We start from the raw sequence: 24,004 nt of genomic DNA, 5'->3' as shown, positions 1-24,004 counted from the left end.
GTAGGCTGTAACTAAGCAAGGCGGAAGTAGATCTTGAAGCTGGAAATAAGAACAGTGAAAGGGACAGGATGGACCACAGTGTATACCATCTTGACGGCTTCTGAGACTTTCAGACAGAAAAGAAGAGATATGGATTGTGTTTATTTATTAATGACCTGGTTGTATGTAAAATTAAGGATTAAATTTGGCGAAATGCGAAGTGTGGGTGACGCTGGGAAATTGGCAGCATTAGAGGGGAGGAATGTATATTATATATTTATACCAAAAAAATCTAGAGGTTTCATTTTCACCCTCCTCACCAGTGAGGCTGAGTCGTTGGTTAATGGGGCCAGATGTCAGACAGCAATGTTCAAGACCATGTTAAGGAGGAATGTGTGTATGTTGTCTGGGAGGAAGCAAGATCTGTTTTTCTCAGGCAAAGGGTTACTCAAAAGGTATCAGAAGGAAATGTTTGAAAATTGATGAACGACTATGATGGATAGATAGAAAGAAGAGGATTTACTCTACTCAACTATTTTGAGGACAAGTTATAACAATGTATAAAAGCTATAGCAATTGGTAATTGAACAGGTGATGTGTAAGGAGAAAGGGATGAATGTATTTTGAAAAGATAGCTGGAAAAGTTATTTTAGTGGGAGCAGCAAAGGAGGGAGGAAAATAGAGGAGACATCGGGGGGGGGAGTCAACTTTTAATTTTATATTGAATTTGTATTAATTTGGTGACAATTTGTTAAAAATTATGGAATATCAATAAAAATAATTGGCAAAAAGCACCTCTAGCCACCATCGCTGCATGAGCATCCTCAATTACCACCAAGTCATTGTACTTGGTCCTTCACAGGGAGTGCAATCTGGTCAGACCTTGTGGGGGGCTGGACTATATTTTTGGGGGGCAAATGAACAAATTCCTATACCCCACAAATAACCCAGAGATGTATTTTAAATAAAAGGACATTCTACTCATGTAAAAACACTAGGCAGGCCCCACAAATAACCCAGAGATGCATTTTAAATAAAAGGACATATTCTACTCATGTAAAAACACGATGATTCCTGGGCCATTCGCAGGCCGGATTGAGAAGGCAATTGGGCCGGATCTGGCCCCCGGACCTGAGTTTGCATACCCATGCTCTAGGACGTTCACTCCCTGGAGGCCCTTCATCACCCTAAAGAGCTCCATTGGGTGACAATGAGCAGATGCAATAGTGATGGCAAAATATTAACTCTGCAGCCATCATTGTCACAGGGTAAGTCCATAAATGGGTTCTTATATGTCAAACAATGTGGTAGGAACCAGGGAATAGCTAAGAGCAACTTCTAGAGATTCTCTTGCCATTAGGCAGAATGAAGCAGCAGCCTCAGTTGAGTGTCACAAAAGGGTAGTGAAATTATTAGTTATTTAATTTTTTATTATTGCATTTCTACTCTCAGGGAGAAATATTTGTGGGACTTTCCATCTGAGGTGCCAAAAAAACCTTGGCATGCCTTTAGTAATATGTCACTTGATTTGAGGGTTGGCATTGGTGTTTGCTATTCTATGTGAGACAGCAAAAGTGTCTCAGACCATCCCTGATGAACTTTGTAACTGCCTTTACTTTATAGCTGGTTGGGAAAGCACAGAGGTTGTTTGATGTTGTATCAACTGCAGGATCTTAATAGACCAGCTGCAACCAGGATTAAGGAAGCATATGGTGTTTAGGGAGTTTGCACATAAATGCATGTTTTGTAGTTTGGAAGTGTGCCTTCTGTATCCACCACACCTAAAACAAATACAAAGTTTTATTAGAAGTGGCATGGGACAACCTTCACTACTTTGGTCTTGTGCTAGGAAAATGCATGCCTGCGTTTGTGTACTCCCTTTTGTGACCTGTGCTGGCTTTCCTCATACTCTGGCTAGCCTTTATTTGTCTTTCCTTTGAATAATAATAAGCAATACTATATATTGATTGCAACAATACTCAGAAGATGGTTTCTGCACCAGCATTATGGAGGGCGATGTCCTGCATTTTGTTACCCTGCTCTGTTTATTTATCACATTTACATCCCACCTTTCCCGAAGGAGCTCAAGGTGGCTTACATCATTCTCTTCCTCCCCATTTTATTTTCACAACAACCTGGTGAGGGAGGTTAGGCTAGGAGTGACTAAGTGGTCCAAGGGCACCCACTGAGAGTCATGGCTACTTGGGGATTTGAACCCTGGTCTCCCAGGTCCTAGTCCAACACACTAACCACTACACCACACTAGGACACTGCCAACAGGCACACACACCTTTATGCCTTGAGGCAGCCTTTATACCAAAAATGCATGGTTGGGTATAGAAAGAAATTAATGCAATACCATACAGCACTTAGACTAGTAGAATCTTGATCCTTGGTAAAATCTTCTAGTGTATGAGACAGGGGTTCCTAGCCTTTTTGGGCCTGGGGACACATTTGAAAATCTAAAAAAAAACTAAAAAAACTGTTGTGGGCACCACAAAATACTCATTTTGGAGAAGAAAATCTTTGAAGAAGATGCTCAGAAGCCCACTCCTCAGCTGGCAAAATGTCTGCATACCCAAAAACAAAGAAGGCACAGACAAAAGAGCAAGCAACAGCCTACAAACAACCAAAAAATAAAATAACCCCCTTCTCAATTAAAAAAAATAAAATAAAATTGGGAGACTCAGGGTTCATACTGGGGACCCCTGACATAAAGTGTAACAGCAGCCACAATTCACCAGCATTCTTTGAGGAAGTTGGATGTACAACTAATAATTAATAGGTTCTCCTAGGCACTCAACATTTTTTCTTAAATAGATAAATGCATATTCTTCTGCAAAAAGCATAGCAAGCATAGCTCTGGGTTAAAGTTGCACCCCCCTCCCTGCCCCAAGCTTCTCTGCCTTTAGCAGCTGTGTTTATAAGTAGAATTTAGCAGGCAGAGAGGTTTTTGCCCCTGTCACTGTATTTCCATGCCAATAAAAGCTGTGTTTGCTACATTTCTGATGGTCCCATAGCTACCAAAAAAGCACAGGGGAAAAGCTGGCAAGCAGCAACCCTATCTCTGTGCAAATTAGTCATTCACAGTGCGACTGAAAATGGATAATGAGGCATTTTGCTCCTAGAGGATGTGGCATCTCTGCGAATCTTATCTGTCAGAGCTGGATATGGTTTCAGAGGGATGGACTTCCTCTTGTTACAGGTACTGATTCTGATTAAGCAGTGATGCACAACCCAGGATCTTTTTTGTAGCATCTTTGCTATAAAGCAGCACAGCACTTTCATTCCTCACAGCTTGCAGACTGTGTAGGAGATGCAGTGTGGATCCCTTCTGTAATGTGCTTTCTATTACATAGACCAGATTTCTCAGCTGTGGGCTGGGATGCCTTTGGAAGCAGGTTGCCACATAAACAATATTCTCATATTTTAAAAACTTTTTTCCACACTTAATATATGTTTGGAGAGAATAATTTCACAGGTTGCTTAGGAGCATTCACATGATAAAAATAAAAGCAGCAGTGTATCCAGAGAAGGAAATGTCCTGCAAACAAAATGCAAGACAAAGCAATCTGGAATGTTAAGAAAGGGGGTCGGTTATTTATTTGTTCCCTCCTTCCATCCCAGTTTAGCAGCGTATCACTTTTAGAGGAATAAAGCCATCTGGTGTCATATAATCCAAGGACTGAAGATCTGTCTGCAGGCATATTAGAGTATAATTAGATGAAGGGATGGAGGGGAGGGCAGGATGCACAGCAAATGAGCAGAGCTTCCTGGAGTGTGGTTTTCAGGATGCCTGCCTTCCTTGGCCTTCCTGTATGTGTGGGGAAGATAAATAAGAAGAAGAAGAAGAAGAAGAAGAGTTTGGATTTGATATCCCGCCTTTCACTCCCCTTCAGGAGTCTCAAAGCGGCTAACATTCTCCTTTCCTTTCCCTTCCTCCCCCACAACAAACACTCTGTGAGGTGAGTGAGGCTGAGAGACTTCACAGAAGTGTGACTGGCCCAAGGTCACCCAGCAGCTGCATGTGGAGGAGCGGAGACACGAACCCGGTTTCCCAGATTACGTGACTACCGCTCTTAACCACTACACCACACTGGGATTGTTGCCCTTGTGAAACATTAACTTTGATCCTTTCCTTCCAGTGCTGCTTTTAAACTCTTCAGGAAGTAATGGAAAACTCAATGAGTTGTCTGTCTTGCTGCCACACTCTGTGATTGCTGCTGGAATAGCCTTATACCCTTTCCCAAGCCTTCTCCCACCAGACCCCCTTCTCCTGAAAACCACAATTTCTCCCTCATCTTTTACAAACAGTTCACCTCCCTACCTACCTCACTGCATCACTTTGGGCAGCTCCTGCCTTTTCCTCTAGCTTTTGCTCTTGTCCTCTATTTTAGGTTTTGCAACAGTCATTCATTTTTAAGGCACAGAGATTAGAAGTTAATTTCTTTGCTGGAATGGGCAAAGACATTCATTTCTGTGCATGTGAATGGCAACACAAGTGGAATGCACACTGCAAATACAGACAGGCGGGGGCGGAGGAAGGGGGTTCGGTGGGTGCAGGCTGCTCTGGGTATCACCACTGATGGGGGTGACAAAATGCCGGGCGGCACTCACCACGGGGCCTGCAGCGCACCTGAGCTACAAATCTCTCCTGGGAGATACGCGGTGGCTTGTGTGCACGCAGGTTCCGCACTGCCCAGACTGTCCACCTGCTGCCTCCCCTCCAGCTGTAGGACAGCTGAGTGGGAGGAGGCAGGCAGACTCCAGAGGCCCTGTGGTGCACCCCACCCCTATGAGCAGCTCGCCCCGCCCTGCTCTCGCCCCATGGGCGGCTCACTTCGCCCCGTCCCTATGGGCGGATCACTACGCCCCAGGCGCCTGAGCAGCTTCCTCCTACACTGCAGACAGGGAAGATGTGCCAAGCTCTGTGCTGAGAAAAGTAATTTTTAGAGCATTCCTTCGAACAGAGATGGGGAGCTTGTGGTCCTCCAGATGATGTTGAACTACAATAACCATCATCTCTGACCACTGGCCATGCTGGCTGGAGCTGATAAGAGTTGAAGTCCATTAGCATGTAAAGCACCATAGGTTCCCCATCTCTGCCTGCCTTAGATAATAATTGAGAAGCGGTTCGAACATGTAGAAACGGCATGTAGTAGACTCTATCCTGAGGTAGAGATTACTGCGTTCCTTGCAGTTTGGGAATATTCAGATGTATAATTCTCCATCCTATCATATGAAACAACGCAGTTTTTACAAGGTGGTACCACTTGGCTTCCCTGCTTATATGAAACAGCCCTTAGAATTTAGTTTGAGTCTTCTGGGGAGGCTTTGAAAGCAGGGGAAATGTGTTTAATACTGGTGAGTTAGGTTCCAAGTGGCCTTTCACAACATTCAGTCCCCAGATGTTGTTGGTCTACAACTCCCATCATCCCTAGCCATCATGTCCAGTGGAGATTGGTGGTGGAAGTTGTAGTCTTGCAAAAACTGAGGACACATGGTTGGGAAAGGCTGATTTAGGGTCAGTTGTCTTTCTGATGTTTTCTGGAGCAGCTGAGGTTTACGAGGACAGACTCACATGCAATGCATTTATTGCAGCATGATACCAGACATAGATAGCTGAAGCGACATCTATCCAGGAGGGGGCAGCTGAAACAGATAAAACATGCTTCATGCCACAGAAGATGCTTCACCCTCCAAAATAAGGGTAGGATCTCACAGCATTCCCAAGCTGCAAATGTGATAATTGGCAACACATCTCAAATCCTCTGCTCTGCAGGATCTAGGACATATTTTTCACCATGCTTTATTTGTAGCAGTAAGTTCAATTAAAAACATATAAGATTAAATACTTGGGATTCTGAAATAGCCACAGGATTGTGGGCTAAATTTCAGACTCTTAACATGTAGACTCTTAACTACAATCTCAACTAGTGCACCAGATTTCAGATCTGCGAAACTTAATACAGGATACTTCCATATAAATAAGGAGTGATTTAAGTGCTTGCCAGAAGATGTCCCCAGAGAGTTGATAAATGGCTGCTTTGCAGAGGAGCAAGAAAAGTTTCTAAACGACCACGGGGAGGATCTTCGGAAAGGAGTAGCAGGACCCTGGCCACCTCCTTCGTTTGGCTTCAATCCGGTTCCACCTCCAGGTGAAGAAGATAAAAAAGATCCCCCTGCTGACAAATAAATTGACCCAGGATGTCTCTGCAGCTTCTTAGTTGGAATATTAATGGTGCAAATTCTCCTGAAAGGAGGAAGAAGATTTTTCATATATTAAGAAAAGAACAATTGGATGTTATCTGCCTTCAAGAAACACATGTGACCAGGCTCCACAGGAGAGTACTAATTAACAAGAGATTAGGCCAAGAGTTTATTTCATCAGACAAGGTGAAAAAAAGAGGAGTAGTGATCTATGCAAAGGAGAGCCTGTCACCAAAATTGGTTTTTAAAGATGAACAAGGAAGAATTTTGGCGATCGAAATACAATCACAAGGAGAAAAATTTCTGATAGTTGGAATATATGCACCAAATGATGGGAAGTCGGAATTTTTCAAGAGGCTGCATGAGACAATGCTGGACTATATTGACTATACAAATATCATTTTGATGGGAGACATGAACGGGGTAGTCTCTACCCATATGGATAAGTCACAAAACCAAAATCTGAACAAGGATGGCAGACTGCCAAAGACTTTTTTTGAACTCACAGACAACATGGACTTGATAGACATCTGGAGAACAAAGAACCCTCTAGGCATGGAGGGAACCTTCTTTTCTGAGGCCCACCTATCATGGACAAGAATAGACCAAATTTGGATATCAAGAGGACTGGCACCCAAGACAAAAAAGGCTGAGATCTGCCCTAAAACCTGCTCCGACCATAATGCTTTAAAAATGGACTTGAGACTTACACCAGCTGGATCCTTCAGATGGAGAATGAATGACCATCTGCTCAGAGATCAGGAGATTGTGAAGAAGGCCCAAAAAACGTTGAAGGACTATTTTGAAATAAACTTGAACACCTCAGTGGAAAAGAAAACAGTCTGGGACGCGAGCAAAGCCGTCATGAGAGGGTTTCTGATACAACAGAACACTATCAAGAAGAAACTCTGGAATGGTAAAAAGGACAAGATTTTGGATAAAATAAGAGATGGAGAAAAAAGACTGAGACTAAACCCAAAATCAAAAGAAGTCTTAAGAGAAATAAAATTTTACCAAGCACAATATACAAAATTGATAAATCAAGAAATTGAATGGAAAATTAAACAGATGAAGCAAAGATCATTTGAATCGGCAAATAAATGTGGGAAGCTGCTGGCATGGCAGCTGAAGAAGAGGCAAAAATTGAACTTTGTTACCAATCTGGAGGTTGAAGGAGAATGTATTCAGAAACCAGAAGAAATCAGAAAGTGTTTCCAGAGATATTTCAAAAAGCTATATACTCAAGGACCACAAGCAGAGATGGAAATAAATAACTTTTTAAAGAGCTATGGCCTGCAAAAGTTAACACAAGACACACGAACAGCCCTGAACTGTAGAATAACACAACAGGAAATTGAAAGAGCCATTCAGAATATGCAAATAGGCAAATCCCCAGGCCCAGACGGGCTTACCTCCAAATACTATAAGACACTGAGGGATTATTTGATCAGTGGCGTAGCGTGGGTTGTCAGCACCCGGGGCAAGGCAAGTAATTTGCGCCTCCTAACCCGAGGATTTTAGCAGGGGGCAGAGAGCTGCAAGTTGGAGCGCGCGCCCCCCCAGATGTTGCGCCCGGTGCGGCCGGCCCCCCCTGCACCCCCCACGCTACGCCACTGTATTTGATACAGCCATTAATGGAGGTCTGCAACCAGATTATGGAAGGGAAGGGGGCACCAGAATCGTGGAAAGAAGCATTCATCACCCTGATACCAAAATTGGAATCTGAAAAGACCCAACTTAAAAATTATCGTCCCATCTCACTCCTAAACGTGGATTATAAAATTTTTGCTGACATTTTAGCAAATAGACTGAAAAAAGTTTTGAATGAAGTAATTCATAAGGACCAAGCAGGCTTTCTCCCTGGTAGGCATTTGTCTGACAACACCAGGAACATTATAGATGTTTTGGAGTTACTACAGACAAATATGAATACGAAAGCAGTTTTGATCTTTATAGATGCGGAGAAGGCCTTTGATAATATATCTTGGAAATTTATGAAGAAAAACCTGGAAGGGATGGGAGTGGGAGGGGCGTTCCAAAACGGTATTGAAGCAATCTATTCAGAACAGAAGGCCAAATTGATAGTAAACAGCGTGGTGACAGAGGAGTTCAAAATTGAAAAGGGGACACGACAGGGGTGTCCCTTATCACCCTTGCTATTTATTTCTGTCCTGGAGGTGTTGCTGAACTTGATTAGGAGGGATCAGCTGGTGGAAGGAATACAGGTCGGAGAAAAGCAATACAAACTTAAGGCTTTTGCAGACGATTTGGTTTTGACATTACAGGAGCCAGAAACCAGTACAAAAAGAGCTCTAGAATTAATTTCTGAGTTTGGTCGGGTGGCGGGATTCAAGTTGAACAAACAAAAAACTAAGGTTTTAGCAAAAAACCTGACATCGTCAGAAATAGATGGGTTTCAGAAGGAAACAGAATTAAATGTGGTTACAAAAGTGAAATACCTGGGGGTTAACTTGACTGGGAGAAATCTGAATTTGTTTAAGGATAATTATGAAAAATGCTGGTCAGAAATTAAAAAGGATTTGGAAGTTTGGTCAAGATTGAAACTTGCCTTGTCAGGAAGAATTGCTGCAGTTAAAATGAATGTTTTGCCAAGAATGCTGTTTTTGTTTCAAACCCTTCAGATTGTGGACAGGGTGGAATGTTTTGGAAAGTGGCAGAGAGACATTACGAAGTTTGTCTGGCAGGGCAAAAAGCCCCGAATAAAATTTAAGATTTTAACAGATGCAAAAGAAAGAGGGGGGTTTGCCCTGCCGGATTTAAGACTGTATTATGAAGCTGCGTCTCTCTGCTGGATGAAAGATTGGTTCCTGTTAGAAAACACTGATGTCCTAGATCTGGAAGGGTTTAGTAATGCTTTTGGATGGCACGCATATCTTTGGTATGACAAGGCAAAGTCTCATAAACTGTTTAAAAACCATATTGTCAGGAAAGCTCTACTTATTGTCTGGACTAAATACAAGGACTTATTTGAAAGTAAGACCCCGAGGTGGTTATCACCGGTTGAGGCTAAGGCTATAAAACTACGTAACATGGAGAGTGGCTGGTTGAAATATTGTGAGATAATTGAAAGAGATGGTGATAACTGGAGGTTGCAGAGTTTTGAAAAATTGAAAGGAAAGGTGCGAGACTGGTTTCACTATGCCCAAATCTTAGAGACTTTTAAAAAAGATAAAAGAATTGGTTTCCAGGTGGAAAAATCAAAACTAGAAACAGAATTACTTGAACCTAAGACGAAAGTGCTTTCAAGAATGTATAATCTGCTGCTTAAGTGGAATACCCAAGATGAGATAGTCAAATCAGCAATGATAAAATGGGCACAGGACATAGGGTACAACATTATGTCTGAAGACTGGGAAAGGTTGTGGACCACCAGTATGAAATTCACGGCATGTAGTGCCTTAAAGGAAAACATTATGAAAATGGTATACAGGTGGTACATGACCCCAGTCAAACTTGCAAAGATATATCATCTGTCTGACAATAAATGTTGGAAATGTAAGGAGGTTGAAGGAACTTTCTTTCACCTCTGGTGGACATGCCCGAGGGTGAAGGCTTTTTGGGAAATGATTTATAACGAATTGAAAAAGGTGTTGAAATACACCTTTCACAAGAAACCAGAGGCCTTCCTCCTGGGCATTGTGGGCCAGAGAGTGCCAAAGAAAGATAGAACTTTCTTTTTATATGCAACCACAGCAGCAAGAATCCTTATAGCCAAATACTGGAAGGCACAGGAGTTACCCACGCTGGAAGAATGGCATTCGCAGCTGATCGACTACATGGAACTGGCTGAAATGACGGGCAGAATTCGAGATCTGGGAGAAGAGGCAGTGGAAGAGGACTGGAAAAAATTTAAGGACTATTTACAAAAATACTATAAGTTAATTGAATGTTGACAGTTTGCTAAGTACTTTGGAAAAATATGCCTCAGTATTGAAATTGGTAAATGAGAGAATTTAAGTTTAAGATTTAGAAATGTATAAATTATGGATAATATAACTAAATGAAAACACAAAAACAACTGAAATAAGGTATTAATTTGCTGTTTATTTTATTGTAAAGAAAGCAGGGGATGGGGGATGTGGGGAAGTCTGGTTGAATATGAAAATTGATCTGGAAAAGTGAATCTTTTTTCTTTCTTTTTTTTTCTTCTTTCTTTTTTCTTTTTATAATCCTTTTTCTTTTCTGTAAAAACTGCTTTTGTAGTGTCAATGATGTTGTATTTTTACCCTGGAAAAAAGCAAATAAAAAAACCATTATAATAAAAATAGATAAATGGCTGCTTTGTATATTGCAAAAGACAAAGGAGACTGTACAGAGAACAGTGCTTGAGTTTGCTTGAGATTAAGGAATAGCAATACATACTCTTCATGCGACAAGCTACCAAAATCCTTAAAGTTCTTCCATCACTAGGCAGCTAAATATGTTTGAAATAGTGCTAAATATGTTTGAAAACAATTCTACCTCTGAGATGGATCTTCCCTCCCTTATCTTGTTCTGCTACAACAGTGCAATTATTAGTGTGTCTGCAGAACTAAATATTACTAAATATTAGCTTTTACTATTGGAAAGGGGTTTGATGGTTGTAAACGCTGATAGTGTTTTGAACTAACTAGTCTAAAATTATGTATTTATATCTACCTGCACAAAAGAGCACTATTCTCGGATAGCTGTACATTATTTAATGCAAGCAGGGGTGCTTTCTCACAGCAGTATTTCTGCTGATGGTACTGTACTAAAACTTAGGAAGCTCATATGTGTTTTTACTTGCTTTAGTTTGTAAAGTGTTTGCTCTTATTTTGATTCTGATCTTTCTTTTCTGTTCCTATCCATTATTTGCCTTTGTTTAGATTGTACATTTTTAGCAATTATGTGGTTTGCTTCCCAGGTTGTAAAGTAGCATTTACATTGACTGTGCCACAAAAATAATAAATAACACAAATGTCCGAATCTGCACCATACTTTCTATATGTTAGTTGTTTAATTGTAAATAATATGTTGACAGAATATACAAATCTGTGGCTAGATGGGATAAAATATCAGTTCCTCTCTCTGGAAAAAGTAGAACTGTGTATGTGTGTGCATTTTACATCTATAGTATTTTCCACTCATACATTAAAATAAACTGAGTTTCAGAACAGATTTTAGTAAAGGCTGATGTAGTCCATAAATGGAAGGGGGGACAAGATCATGCTTTGAACAGCTGCTTTCTTGTATTTTTTTAGAGCAGGTATATATTGGCTGTGCACCTCTATCTTTGTTGTTGTTTTCTTTTCTTTCATTTAAATATTAACTAACTGGCCATTTTTAAGTACCGTAAGTGGAATCACTACACCATTCTCAAAGGATTTTAATTCCAGATATAGTACCTGTAAACACTTGAATTGTTCACTCTTTTGAACGCTAGATGTCACTATCCTTCAATGTTTCATAGCACTGCCCTATACTGTACTGTGTGGTCTAAACCACTGAGCCTAGGGCTTGCCAATCAGAAGGTCGGCGGTTCGAATCCCCACAACAGGGTGAGCTCCCATTGCTCACTCCCTGTTCCTGCCAACCTAGCAGTTTGAAAGCACGTCAAAGTGCAAGTAGATAAATAGGTACTGCTCCAGCGGGAAGGTAAATGGTGTTTCTGTGCGCTGCTCTGGTTCACCAGAAGTGGCTTAGTCATTTTGGCCACATGACCCGGAAGCTGTATGCCAACTCCCTCGGCCAGTAAAGCGAGATGAGCGCTGCAACCGCAGAGTTGTCCGCGACTGGACCTAATGGTCAGGGGTCCCTTTACCTTTTTACATCTCTTTTCAGAAATAAGTCTCACTGAGTTTGGTGGGACTTGCTCCCTGGTTAGTGGATACAGGACTGCAGCCTCAGTGTACTCACCACAAGCCTAAGCACAAAGTCTGTTGAATTCAGAGGTGCTTACTCCCAAGAAAGTAAGGTTGGGATTGCAGCCAGAGCTATTATTAACTGATCTGCTGATACTAACAGGGATATTTAAACTTGAACCAAGAACAAAAACATATGAACAACCCCAAATGCTGCTAGAGAGCTGCATAAAATTCCTGAGAAATTTGATTTGTAATCTGGATATCAAAGGACCTAGCAGAAAACAGAAATCTGACTTTTATAGAGAAGCCCTGATAGACTATATGGCAACAACGCTTTGTACAGAAGGGATCTATGCCTCTTTATAACTACCACACTACATACCCACCCAAGATCACATTTTTCCCCTCTTTAGAATTCACCCACCCTATTGATAAATATTAATTGAAAGGTGGACAGAATGTATCCTTTTAATTCACCACCTCAGTTATGCGTACCAAGAGGAGCATACTAAGATGTATTATGGGATAACTGTTTTGCATTATGCTAGGTGCGTAATCAGGTAAGTCTCTGCTGCTGTGGGTATCTATTTTGAGTTGGAAACCTGAAGAGAAGGGCAGTTATCATGTTTCAAAGCTGTAACTGATATTTTTGTAACACCAGAGTACAAAGTGCTTTGCAGTTCTTATTCTGTTCATCCTCACTGCTACAGTGAGAAGCAAATTAGGATTGGAGTTAGTGACTTACCTAAGGGTACTCAGTGATCAGGAACTGAATTTATGCAGCCCACTGCTCCAATATTGATTCAAAGTCATAGTAGTATAGTTGGTACATTGGTGCATGAGGTTTTCTTCTTCTTTTGTAGGTGAAGGGTAGTCATATTACATATGTGCATCATGAAGCCCAGCTGTTTTAATAGGACATATAAATAAAAATGATAAATTTCTTAAATTATCTGCATATACCAGTCATAACTTTTGGTTGTGACAAAAATAAGAGATGTTCAGACTTAAAATTTGAACCATTGTAATGTATTTTGCATGGGCCAGTACTTGATGACTATTTGGAAGTTGCAGCTGTTTAAAAATGTGACTTTCTAATTACTGTCTATCACTAGCCACTGGGGGTCATGGGGTGATATGGGAAGTGTAGAAATATCTTCATTGGTTGCTAGTTCTTCTGGAAATAATTAGAAATGCTGGTTTCTCAAGTCCTAAGTGATCCAGGATCAGGTTACTTTGAGGAGTGTTTTCTCCTATGCATAGTCACTCAGGTGAATCCCTGAATGACTCTTATAAATCCCTGACCTAGGTTGTGCACCTTGAAAGTTAGGTTGCTGGCTGGTGAGAACAAAGCTGCCCCCCCCCGAAGCCCCCACCCCAACTGCAGACACACAGGCACATAGTTAACACATGATAGTTTTTAATGTTTGACTTGATTGGATGTTGCTTAATTAGTGTCTTATATACTGGGTATATAAGAGGTAAGTCTGCCTCTCAAGTATATGTCAGACGAGATCTTGACATCTGCAGTGCATTTTCAATATAATTGCTATCCATGTTAAATAAGAATTTAAAAAAAACCTGAAGCACAACATTTCAAAACACAAAGCAAGATCTCTTTCATGGACAGGTAAGGGAGCAATAATGTGTCTTAATTCTATCTTTACATATTTGGAGCAGATGACATTGTTGCTGAGGCAGTGTGATTCACTGGGCAGAGTGGTGTGGATGGATCTCCTGTGTTACAGTGCCGTTTCATCTAAAGATTCCCTTCATTATCTTCTTGAACAAGAAACTAAAGTCTTATGCTCATATGAAAATAATTTCCACATTTTAAAGATGAATGAGGACAGTAATGCACATTGCATTTTAATAAGAGCACTACCCACAAGATACACAGTGCAAATGAGGCAAATTGGCCTCGTACTGTAAGTGTAACTTTCATTGCTAGGCAATGGACACACAGAACTGCCATTAATTTATGTATCTTAATATGCTAATACAGTGGTACCTCCGTTTAAGAACAGCCCTGTTTATGAATGATTTGGTTTACGAACGCCGCAAAACCAGAAGTAGTGTCCCGGTTTGCGAACTTTAACTCTGTCTAAGAATGGAATCCAAATGGTAGAAGGGCACTGGCGGCGGGAGGCCTCATTAGGGAAACAGTTTCGGTTTAATAACAGACTTCCAGAACGGATTAAGTTCATAAACCGAGGTACCACTGTAGTTGGTTGCTGTCCTTCTGTCTCAGGAGACAATGGAAGAGTGCACCTTCAGGGGCGAAGTCAGATCATTGGAGGGTTACAGTGCTGATGCAGCTGTAGAGACTGATATGAGAGAGACATGTTTTGGTGCAGGTGGGGCAGATGAAGGCATCTGGTTGTGCTGATGCAGCTGTACCATGGTGTTTCTTATTTCTGTGCTCCTCCCAGTGATCATTCCTTGACTGATCACTGCTGTGGATACACGACCTGTCTCCAGGCACTGTGGGTCGTCTGCGAGGGATTACCACACAGCACAGTTAATGTTGCCAGCCTTCTTGTCACATTTGCATACACCTTTGTAATGCACGTCCTTGGGGAACCTGCCATTTTCCATTCTGTGGACATGACCAAGCCAGTGTAGATCTTGCAGAGACAGGAGTGCAAACATGCTGGGAATGTGGGCAAGGCAACTATGGCAATACCAAGATGAAGGGTTACCAGGTTTATGTGTTGAGCGCACAGTTTTATGGCAGTGAGACCTGGGCAACTTGCACACACCAGGAGCAATGCCTCAACGCCTTCCACATGTGCTGTGTCAGGAAGATTTTGGGCATCTCATGACACAGTAATACACAAATTAACCATTATTATTATGCGTGCACGTGTGTGTTTTTATTACTAGAAACGCGGCTGCATATCCAAACGCCCACTCAGCAAATCTTGATCCCACCCCATCCCCCATCCCCGTCCAGCGCCCAGGCAGTTCATGACTCTTCAATGTCTCTCAGCACTAATTAAGGTCTGAGCCCGTGTTGACAGCTGTATTATCCCTCCTCCCGGGTAAACAGTTTAGAATTGGCTCCCAGGCTTTGCAGTCTCTGGTAAGCACATTCTCATTGGCCTGACGCCCTGTTTATCATCCGCCTTCGACTGACGGCCAATAGTTCTGAAGCTCCCCTAGCAACCCGCCTTCTCCTCCTCCTCTCCCCCCGCCATTCGCTCTTCCCCGTCCTTTCGCTGGCTTCGGCCGAAGCTGTTGTTGCGCTTCAGTCAAGCTGGCCTGTCACTCAAGCGCTCTTTCACTAACCAAAAGGCGACCCACACCTCGACCGTGCTTAAGTCTTCGATATGATTAGCCGCGTGAGCCGCCAATCAGACTCCAGTCCATGCGGATTGGCGGATATAGCAGGGGGAGGAAGGTTAGCTCCGCCCTTCTCCGTCTTGTGGTGGCTTCGAGCCAGACAGGCGACTCAGTTGGTCTGCAGCGGCCGCTGGACTGGTGTGAAAGTGCGCCGTCTCATTTCCTCAGCGCTGCGGAGGACGGTGGGCGGGGGGGTGGGGAAGGGCCGGAGGCCGCTGCGGCCCAGCCTTGCCGTTCCCTCTGGAAGAAGTCCCGGGTCGCCCTGTCTCTACGCCCCCTCGCTCCGCCCGGACGTTCACGGCGGGGCGTTAGACCTCCTTCCCCGGCTGAAGCGCTGCTGGAGTCTTGGTCGCCTCCCAAGGAGCGGGTGAATATGAGCCGTTTCTGGGTGCGCGGAGCCCACCGCCCCTCCTCTCTGAGGCAGGTAAAGTAGAGCGAGGTGCGGGCGACGGGCGCTTCGTGGGGGCGGAGGCGGGAGAGGCTGGTTCGCGCGTGGGATGCGGAAGGGGGGGCTGTTGAGGGGGGTGACAATGAGCCGGGAAGCGGGGATGGGATTAGCGGACGGGGCCCCGGACGGCAGCGAGTTCTGAGGCGCGGAAAGAGCGTGGAAAACGCCCCGCCCTCCCCTTTCCACCCCCTTTGTGGTGATGTTGAGGAACATGACTGTCACAGAGTGAGTTCCTGAAGACGGGAGCCTGAGGAGCGAGGCTGGGGCCCTCTTAGGTAGAGGAAGGTTGGGGGGCTGTCCCGAGTTGTGTATTTTGTGGGAGTATTGTGAAGGAAAAGTGTGAGGGCAGGAACACGAGGGCGAGGAGATTCTTTTGTAGTTTGACAGCACTTTGGAGAACTCCCATTCTCTCTCCTTTCCCTTAAAAAAAAGTCCTAAAAAGTAATGTAAAGCCTTTCTTTTGGTCCCCAATGGCAGGAACTGGTCAAAGATGGAGGAGTGTTTAGCCACCTGGCTGAGGGTGTGAGGTAAAGATGATGGAGGGGAAGGGGGGAGATGACTTCCTTGCCTTTTTCTTTTTCTCTCTGCCAACTTCCACCATGCCGTTTAATGCCCAGAACTTTTCAAGTAATGAATCTCATCATCTTACTGATTTTGGTTCAGAAGGTTTATCTTTGCTGGGATGCTTTGAAAGATGCAATTGGAAATATCCAGCGTTGCTTAATCCCAGAGCTCTGCTACTGTTGCTTCTGGGTAGTTGTTTCCATGAAAAGAGCTGCTCTTACTTGAATGGGAAAGTTGAATGCTCACTGTGATGGTTTAATTATCGTTTTTGTCTTTGTTTATGTTGCACATGGGTTGGCTTTTAATGGAAGGTATAATAAACTGTCATATGTAGAGTAGGACTATATACTTTTTGTCACGTATTTAGGTTGTTGATTAATTGCCTCTGAAGTTGACACACTTTTTCTTTGACATTGTTCCTATAGTTTTTGTAAAGTTTGTTGTTGAAGTTTTCTATTTGTTAGAAAGCTACATAGAATTCAGTATCTGCAATTCTGAATAAAATATTTTTTTGAATTGCGCTTGAATTCCAGCCCTACCTTGCTTTGTAGATCTACAAAGTAAATAAGACTTTTGCAATTTAAAACCTGAGATAAGGCATTCAAAGGCCTTTTACATTAGTGTATGCATCATAAATACTTTCATTGTTTGTTCTTGGTGTGAAAGAGTGAAAATGGTGAAGTGTGTGTGTCACATGCCTCACCATTTCAATAACATTTTTTCTGCCATTTCTCTTGAGTTTAAAGAAATGCATATTAACGAATAATGGCTATATTAAATATGTATATATATATTCCACAATATTTAGTGTAAAATGTATTACTTTTCTGAGCAAGTATACTGTTCATCTAAGCATTCTTTTATAATAATGGTTTGCTTCACTTCCATTTAGAGGCAAACTACTACATGAAAAGGGAATAGAGCAACTCCCTTATGATGAAAGATGACACTCTTTGGGACTTTTTTAGTTTAGAAAAAGGCAAGTAAATGAGGTCATGATAGTGATGTAAAATAAGTATTATGTGGAGAAAATGAATAGAATAGTTATAGGGAATATGATAGTAGACGGGCGTTCTAAAGGACAATATTGGTTGCAAAAGTGTAGATACTGTATAAATATTTTTCCTAATCTAAGAATCTGTACTCTGGTTTTCTATGAAAACTTGGCTATTTGAATTTGTTTCCTAATATATATGATAGGTTGTGGCAAGAGTAAAATAAAAAAATCCCACCAAGGAAACATTTGCAATAACAATAGAATAGGAAGGGGACAATGGGCCATTCTCTGTTGGCATTTTGGTTTCTGTCTGGAATTACTACTTGCATATGCGCACAGAAACTTTGCATTTTATATACTGTTTTGCAAATTGATGCTTTAGAAAAGAAACAGCTTTGTGTAGAGGATTGATAATGTAAATCAGCAGTCGACTGTTCTCGGGCATCTATGTTCTACTGAAATGTTTTTAATTTACAAAGTGAGACCATATACTTGGGACCTCTTCACAGTTAAAGCATAACTAATGTGCATTAAACAATCCTGACTATGCGCTCATATTTAAGAGCATAAGGCCTGGACCCTGGATCTGATTCAACACATCTAGTCTAACACAGTCATAGGACATAATGGTAACAGCCATATTCTCTTATCTGTCACCAGTTTCTTGTAATTGGTGAGATATGTGATCTCTAACTGTATCTTGTGATTGGTCACTTGTGAGGTCCTTATTTGTAGCTAAGCCTTTCTTTGTGTAACTTAGGGCATTTCCTGGTGATTAAAAAAAAGGAAAACAGTTTTGATGTTATATTCCAGTCTCAGTCCAGCACCAGCAATGCAATTTCATGTCTCATAGGATCCATAAGGGAAGCTGTGCTCTGGCGGGATTGCCTGTTCACTGCTTTTGCCTTTAAAAAAGAGTGCATACTAGATAGGGGAAATTACACATAATACAAAAAATATGTAGGGAGGTAGCTTGCTTGTGTTTCCAAGTTTGTAATATTAAACAAGTTAAATGATCACTGCAGTAAGTATTGTTCCAGGCATAGGCAAACTTGGCCCTGCAGATGTTTTGGGACTACAACTCCCACCATCCCTAACCACTGGTCCTGTTAGCTAGGGATGATGGGAGTTGTAGTCCCAAAACATCTGGAGGGCCGGGTTTGTCTATGCCTGGTTCAGCCACTTAATCAGTCTAATTTTTTAAAAATGGTACAGTGTATGTAGAGTATTTCCATCATGAGAGTTGTTGTGGGCACTAACCATTAGGTGGACTGCTGGAGTAATAAAGTTACGGATCACTCCTGTGTGAATATGACTTTCCTGCAGTTGAAGTGCTAACTGTGGGAAAGATATCTTGCAACAACTATTTGTCAGTGAAAGGATAAGTCTGGAAAGGCTCTTGCGGACTTGCATCTTGATAGCAGAACACATGCTGACGTAAATGCATATAGATTGCACCTTTCCTCTATAAATCATGACCTAGATAAGATTGCTCACCAATGATCAAACAAGTTGCCTGTTCACTTTTATTATTAATATTCTTTTTTCAAATGACTGAAGTGTAGAACTCTTATTAATAATGTCTTTAGCTGTAGCACATGGATGGAATGCAATGTCGTGCAAGTGGGCTTTGGCTTGCGCAATGTCCTCTTCTTTCCCAACCCTCCAGAGCAGCTTTGGAGGTGCAGGGGAGAGAGATGGTAGTGAAGTCTTGTTGTGTGAGCAGAAGTCTGCTTTGCTTATTCACAGACAACATTGGATACAACCCTGTGTTTAAATTGCTATGTTTGCACTTCTGTAAGTGTTCTGTAGGTGCCCAAGTCTGCATTGTTGTAAGCCATAATTCAAGAGAACAAAAATATTTTGAATAAGCTATGTCCACTGACTTTGTCATGCTTCCATTGTGGCTTTTGTTAGGTTCTGATATCCTGTAAATTGAAAAATAAAAGCTGACAATGACTGTTCCTTGTGTGGATGAATAACAAAGCACTATCTGTCCAATTTCCTTACCACAGGGCTAGGCTTTTGCTCATACTTTCATTTTTCCAGGAAGTCTGTCTTTCCTCTGGTTCTGCAATGAATCCTTTTGTTGCCTTAGATTTGCTTATGCTGGTAATACTCCTACAGACATGGATTCCTGTTAAAATTGACAGAGCTATTCTAACCCTGGCTGAGCAGCAGCAGGGTGTGATTGAGGAATGGAACCACTGTTGCATCCATAGCCCTGCTGCCCCTGCTGTCTGCAATGGAAGGTGGGGACCAGGTAAAACCTGCTCTGGTGTGGCTGTCAGGCCTAGATTGGGAACTAGAAAATTCTGGACATGCTCAATCTCTCCCTGTCTGCAATACCCAGTATGGGGTTTTCTACAGGTTACAGCTGGTGGAAATCCTTGGGGCATTATATCTGCTGGCCTGCACTTTGGGCAGGCAGAATGGGAATTACCTGAAGCATCTTGTGTAGGTCAGGATAATGAGATAGATGGGCCACTGAGCTGTTCAGTAGTTTACCGTGTTAGCTATTGCCCTCCAAGTGTTTTGGGTTACACCTTCCATTAGCTCCAGACAAAACAAAGGCAGATTATTGCAGGGGTCTGAAAATAAAAAGTTGGCTTACTTTGTCCTTTGATCACAATCAAATATTTTTTGAAGTCTTGAATGCTCTTTTGTAAATGTCAGCTCTTTTCATGCATCTTGGTAGGAAGGTTACACACAAATACACCTCCCATTTAAGAACCAGCATTCCCAAGTACCGTATTTTTCGTCCCATAGGACGCTGCCCCGAGCTTGTGGGGCTGGCCGATGTCTGCCCCGCGTGAGGGGCGCTCTGCATCAGGGCGCCCCGCCCGCCGGGTGGCAGGCTGCTATCCGCAGCGTGGGGAGCCTTGCGGGGAACTCCTGCAAGGCTCCCCACGCTGCGGATGTCTGCCTGGCGCGGGGGGCGCTCTGCTTCAGGGCGCCCCTCGCGCTGGGCGGCAGGCTGCTATCCGCAGCGTGGGGAGCCTTGCGGGGAACTCCTGCAAGGCTCCCCACGCTGCGGATGTCTGCCTGGTGCGGGGGGCGCTCTGCTTCAGGGCGCCCCTCGCGCTGGGCGGCAGGCTGCTATCCGCAGCGTGGGGAGCCTTGCGGGGAACTCCTGCAAGGCTCCCCATGCTTTGGATGTCTGCCTGGCGCGGGGGGCGCTCTGCTTCAGGGCGCCCCTCGCGCTGGGCGGCAGGCTGCTATCCGCAGCGTGGGGAGCCCTGCGGGGAACTCCTGCAAGGCTCCCCATGCTGCGGATGTCTGCCTGGTGTGGGGGGCGCTCTGCTTCAGGGCGCCCCTCGCACTGGGCAGCAGGCTGCTATCCGCAGCCTAGACATCCCTGCGGGACCTCCCGTAGGGCTGCCTAGCCTGCGGATGTGTTCCCGAAGTGCCGGGCACTCTGCTTTCAGGGCGCCCGACGCTCCGGGAAGCAAGCTGCTATCCGCAGCCTAGACATCCCTGTGGGACCTCCCGCAGGGCTGCCTAGGCTGCAGATGTCTTACTGAAGCCTGGAGAGCGAGAGGGGTCGGTGCGCACCGACCCCTCTCGCTCTCCAAGCTTCAGCAAAAGCCTGCACTCGCCCCATAGGACGCACCCAGATTTCCCCTTCATTTTTGGAGGGGGAAAAGTGCGTCCTATAGGGCGAAAAATACGGTATTTCTGTGCTCTACAACTGTTTCTGGAGAACGTCTGCTCTCTCCCTTCTGGAGTAAACCACATGGCTAGCTTCTATTAGTATATGCTGTAACTGTAGGCATATCTGAACAGGAACACAAGATTGAAGAGGAATAAAAAAATAAACACACCTGGTTTTACTTGTTTTATCCTGGTACATTATCTTCCTTCAAGGGTGCTCAGGGTGGCTTATGTGGACTATTTTATTTCATTCATCCCATAACCTTACAAAGCAGAGTGGGAGATTGTAATTGTAACTGACTGTAAGTCATCTATTGAGTTTCACATTTGGGTAATTACAACTTTACAGTATATCCAATATGCTGGCAGGTTTGTCATTCAAAAATATTATTTTTTTAAATTATTGGAAATTGATATGCAGTCATGTAATTGAAATAAAATAAAATTTAGCGAGGAGCTTTCTGAAAATGTGTTCACTTTAAAATCTGTCAAATTGAAGGGAAAAAATATTTTAAAATAATTACAGCCTCTGAGTTATCAGGGCATGTACAGGAATGCTAAAAGGATTTACAGGCCCCTATTGTCTTGCACTGAGTAGTGTATGACTGCCTCCACTAAAATACAGTGGAAGGTAGTGATTGTAGGGGCAGGAGGGTGATCAGGATTCTGGTGCACAGCTGTTGATTGGACAGCTGATGCCCTTTGACTTTTATGCTGTCCTGTTTTCTTAAGTTGTAGGAAGAGAAGAGTGGTTGCATATAAGGAGAGTTAGGCAGGTGGTAACAGAAAAATGGGTTGAAAGAAAGCAGAAGGGAATAAATGTTCAAGAGTAAATTAAAAGGGAAATTGATTTGAGGAATTTAATGTTTGTAGCATAGACCTCACATTTGCCTTGTACAGTACTTTGTTCATAGCCTTGGGCAATTCACTTGTGTCAAACACATTCTCTTGTCTTACGTAAAATGTTGCAAGAGCAAATTTGGGGTTCAGGCCCCACCACTGCTTTGTATTCCATATAGTTCAGCATCCTGTTTCCAGCAGTGACCAATAAAAAGTCTCTGGGAATTCAAGTAGGTCATGAGAGTACTGTATCACAGTTAGCCCTGTTCTTCTGTAGCATTTGGTATGTACTGCCTCTGAACACGAAAGATACATTTAGGTGTCATGGGTGCAGGGCCTGAGCAAGTATGAAAACTTTTGGGTGGGTAGAAGTGAATAAGGGGATAGTGCATATAGTTTGGGGAGAAACATGTAATGCTCTCACTTTTTGGAAAACACAAGCTGCAATTCATGGTATACACACTAATCCATCTTCCACCTTCCTCAGTTGCATTAGAGAGATGTGAAATTCAGTTTTTTGGGGGGAGTCTTCTTGGGGAGGCAAGCTAGGTCTAGATTAGAGAATTAGAATGGGCAATTGTAACTGTGTTCTTTAATATGGTTATAGTAGTTGAAAGTTCCCTACATGTTAACTGGCACAAGCACTGAAGGAATGAATTCTGTGTGAGGTTTTTTGTTTGCTTGTTTTTGCACCACAACTACATTCCAACATTAAAAATACCAGTCTGTCTGGTGTGAAGTATAAATTTGAGACTCCCTGGCTCCATTCAGAAAGTTGATGCCTGGTCACTTTATTGGGTTTAGACTTTGCTTTGCTAATGTGAGACGTCCTTTTATAATGTGAATTAATTTCCACCAAACTAGTACACTATGTAGTGACAGGCTCTGCCTGAACCAGAATAGTACAGGGTAAAGAAGGTCACGTCTTGGGACTGATTCCATTTGTGGGAAGTGAGAAATATGATAGCGCTAGCTAAAACCAGGAGTTTTCTTTTTGGAGAAGCAGTTAATCACTGACAGAGGCTATGCATTTAAAATACTTCACAAAAAGTAAGATGTAGAAGATGCTGATACCACATCTTCAAAGCATTGTAAAAAGTGATAATTTGTGGGTGAAAAATTTCCCTTGCCTTACAGAGAAAGGTGGAAGCAAGATAAACTACCTATAAATGACATACCAAGGCAATCTAATAGATTAATACAATGGGCACTAACTTTTTTAGACCAGCATTCACATCTTAAATTTTGAGAAAGTCTTGTGGTCATCAATCACAAGATTTAACAATATTTATGTTGATTGATTGTTGTGATACCTCTGGCTGCCATAAGGAAGAGAGGCATAGCACACCACCACCATCATCACCATCATCATTTTCATTTCTATACTGCTTGGCTGCCATGGGGGCAGGTGAGCATGGCAAAACCCCAAAATAGGGTGGGTATAGTCATTGCTGCTCCTTACCCCCAGAAATTCTGATTGTGGAGATTAAACAATACTGATTTCCCCCCTCAAATACAATGCTGCTGCTGCTTTCTATGGCCAACAGGGAGCATTCCCCAGTACCAGCGAAATGTACAAGGTGACCAAAAAATACGGTGGGGGTAGAAAAGCATGGAAAGGGTTGAACAGGCTGATTTGGTACAAAAGCAAATAATGGTGTCTGGGCATTTACCTCATATTTCTTATTCTGAAAATGCTATAAAATCTATTTAAAATGAAAACTGGGAATCTGAGGATCATTCTTAATTCTGAGGCACCAGATAAGGCCTTCATGGGCATCATGGCAGTGACCGCTAGGTTAGTGGTTGAGCGGCCTTGTGAGTCAATTGCTACAATTCTTCTAGGTAACAACATAATAAAAGTCCTACTGGGTCAGGCCAAAATGGCCTACCAGATGCCTAAGAAAAGCCTGCAAGCAGAACATGAGGGCCACAGCATTCTTGCCATTTGTGATTCCCAGGAACTGCTATTCAGAGGCGTACTGTCTATGACAGTGGGGATAGAACATAGCAATCATGGCTAGTAGCCATTAATGGCCTTAAGGCTCCTATAGTCCACCTGCTTGTTTGGCATTCCCCCTAATTTGCTTGCACAAAGCTTAGACTATGCCTGGTATTTAC

At 42.9% G+C, this 24,004-nt stretch overlaps 1 protein-coding gene across 2 annotated transcripts in view; it reads left to right on the top strand.

Moving 5' to 3' along the window:
* Positions 1 to 15,266: 15,266 nt before the first annotated feature.
* The window catches only part of TESK2 (testis associated actin remodelling kinase 2), a 54,159-nt gene continuing 45,421 nt past the window's right edge, over positions 15,267 to 24,004 (top strand). The window contains exon 1 of one of the 2 annotated variants that reach the window (XM_083509587.1): positions 15,267 to 15,800. The gene's annotated coding sequence lies outside the window, so the exon portion shown is untranslated. Of the gene's footprint in view, positions 15,805 to 24,004 lie in introns of both variants that reach the window. The other variant, XM_083509586.1, reaches the window with a different exon arrangement.

Source organism: Podarcis liolepis, assembly GCF_965112155.1.
Source record: "Podarcis liolepis genome assembly, chromosome: 6".
In the NCBI taxonomy this organism is placed as follows: Eukaryota; Metazoa; Chordata; class Lepidosauria; order Squamata; family Lacertidae; genus Podarcis; species Podarcis liolepis.
This window is presented reverse-complemented; position numbering and strand designations above follow the sequence as displayed.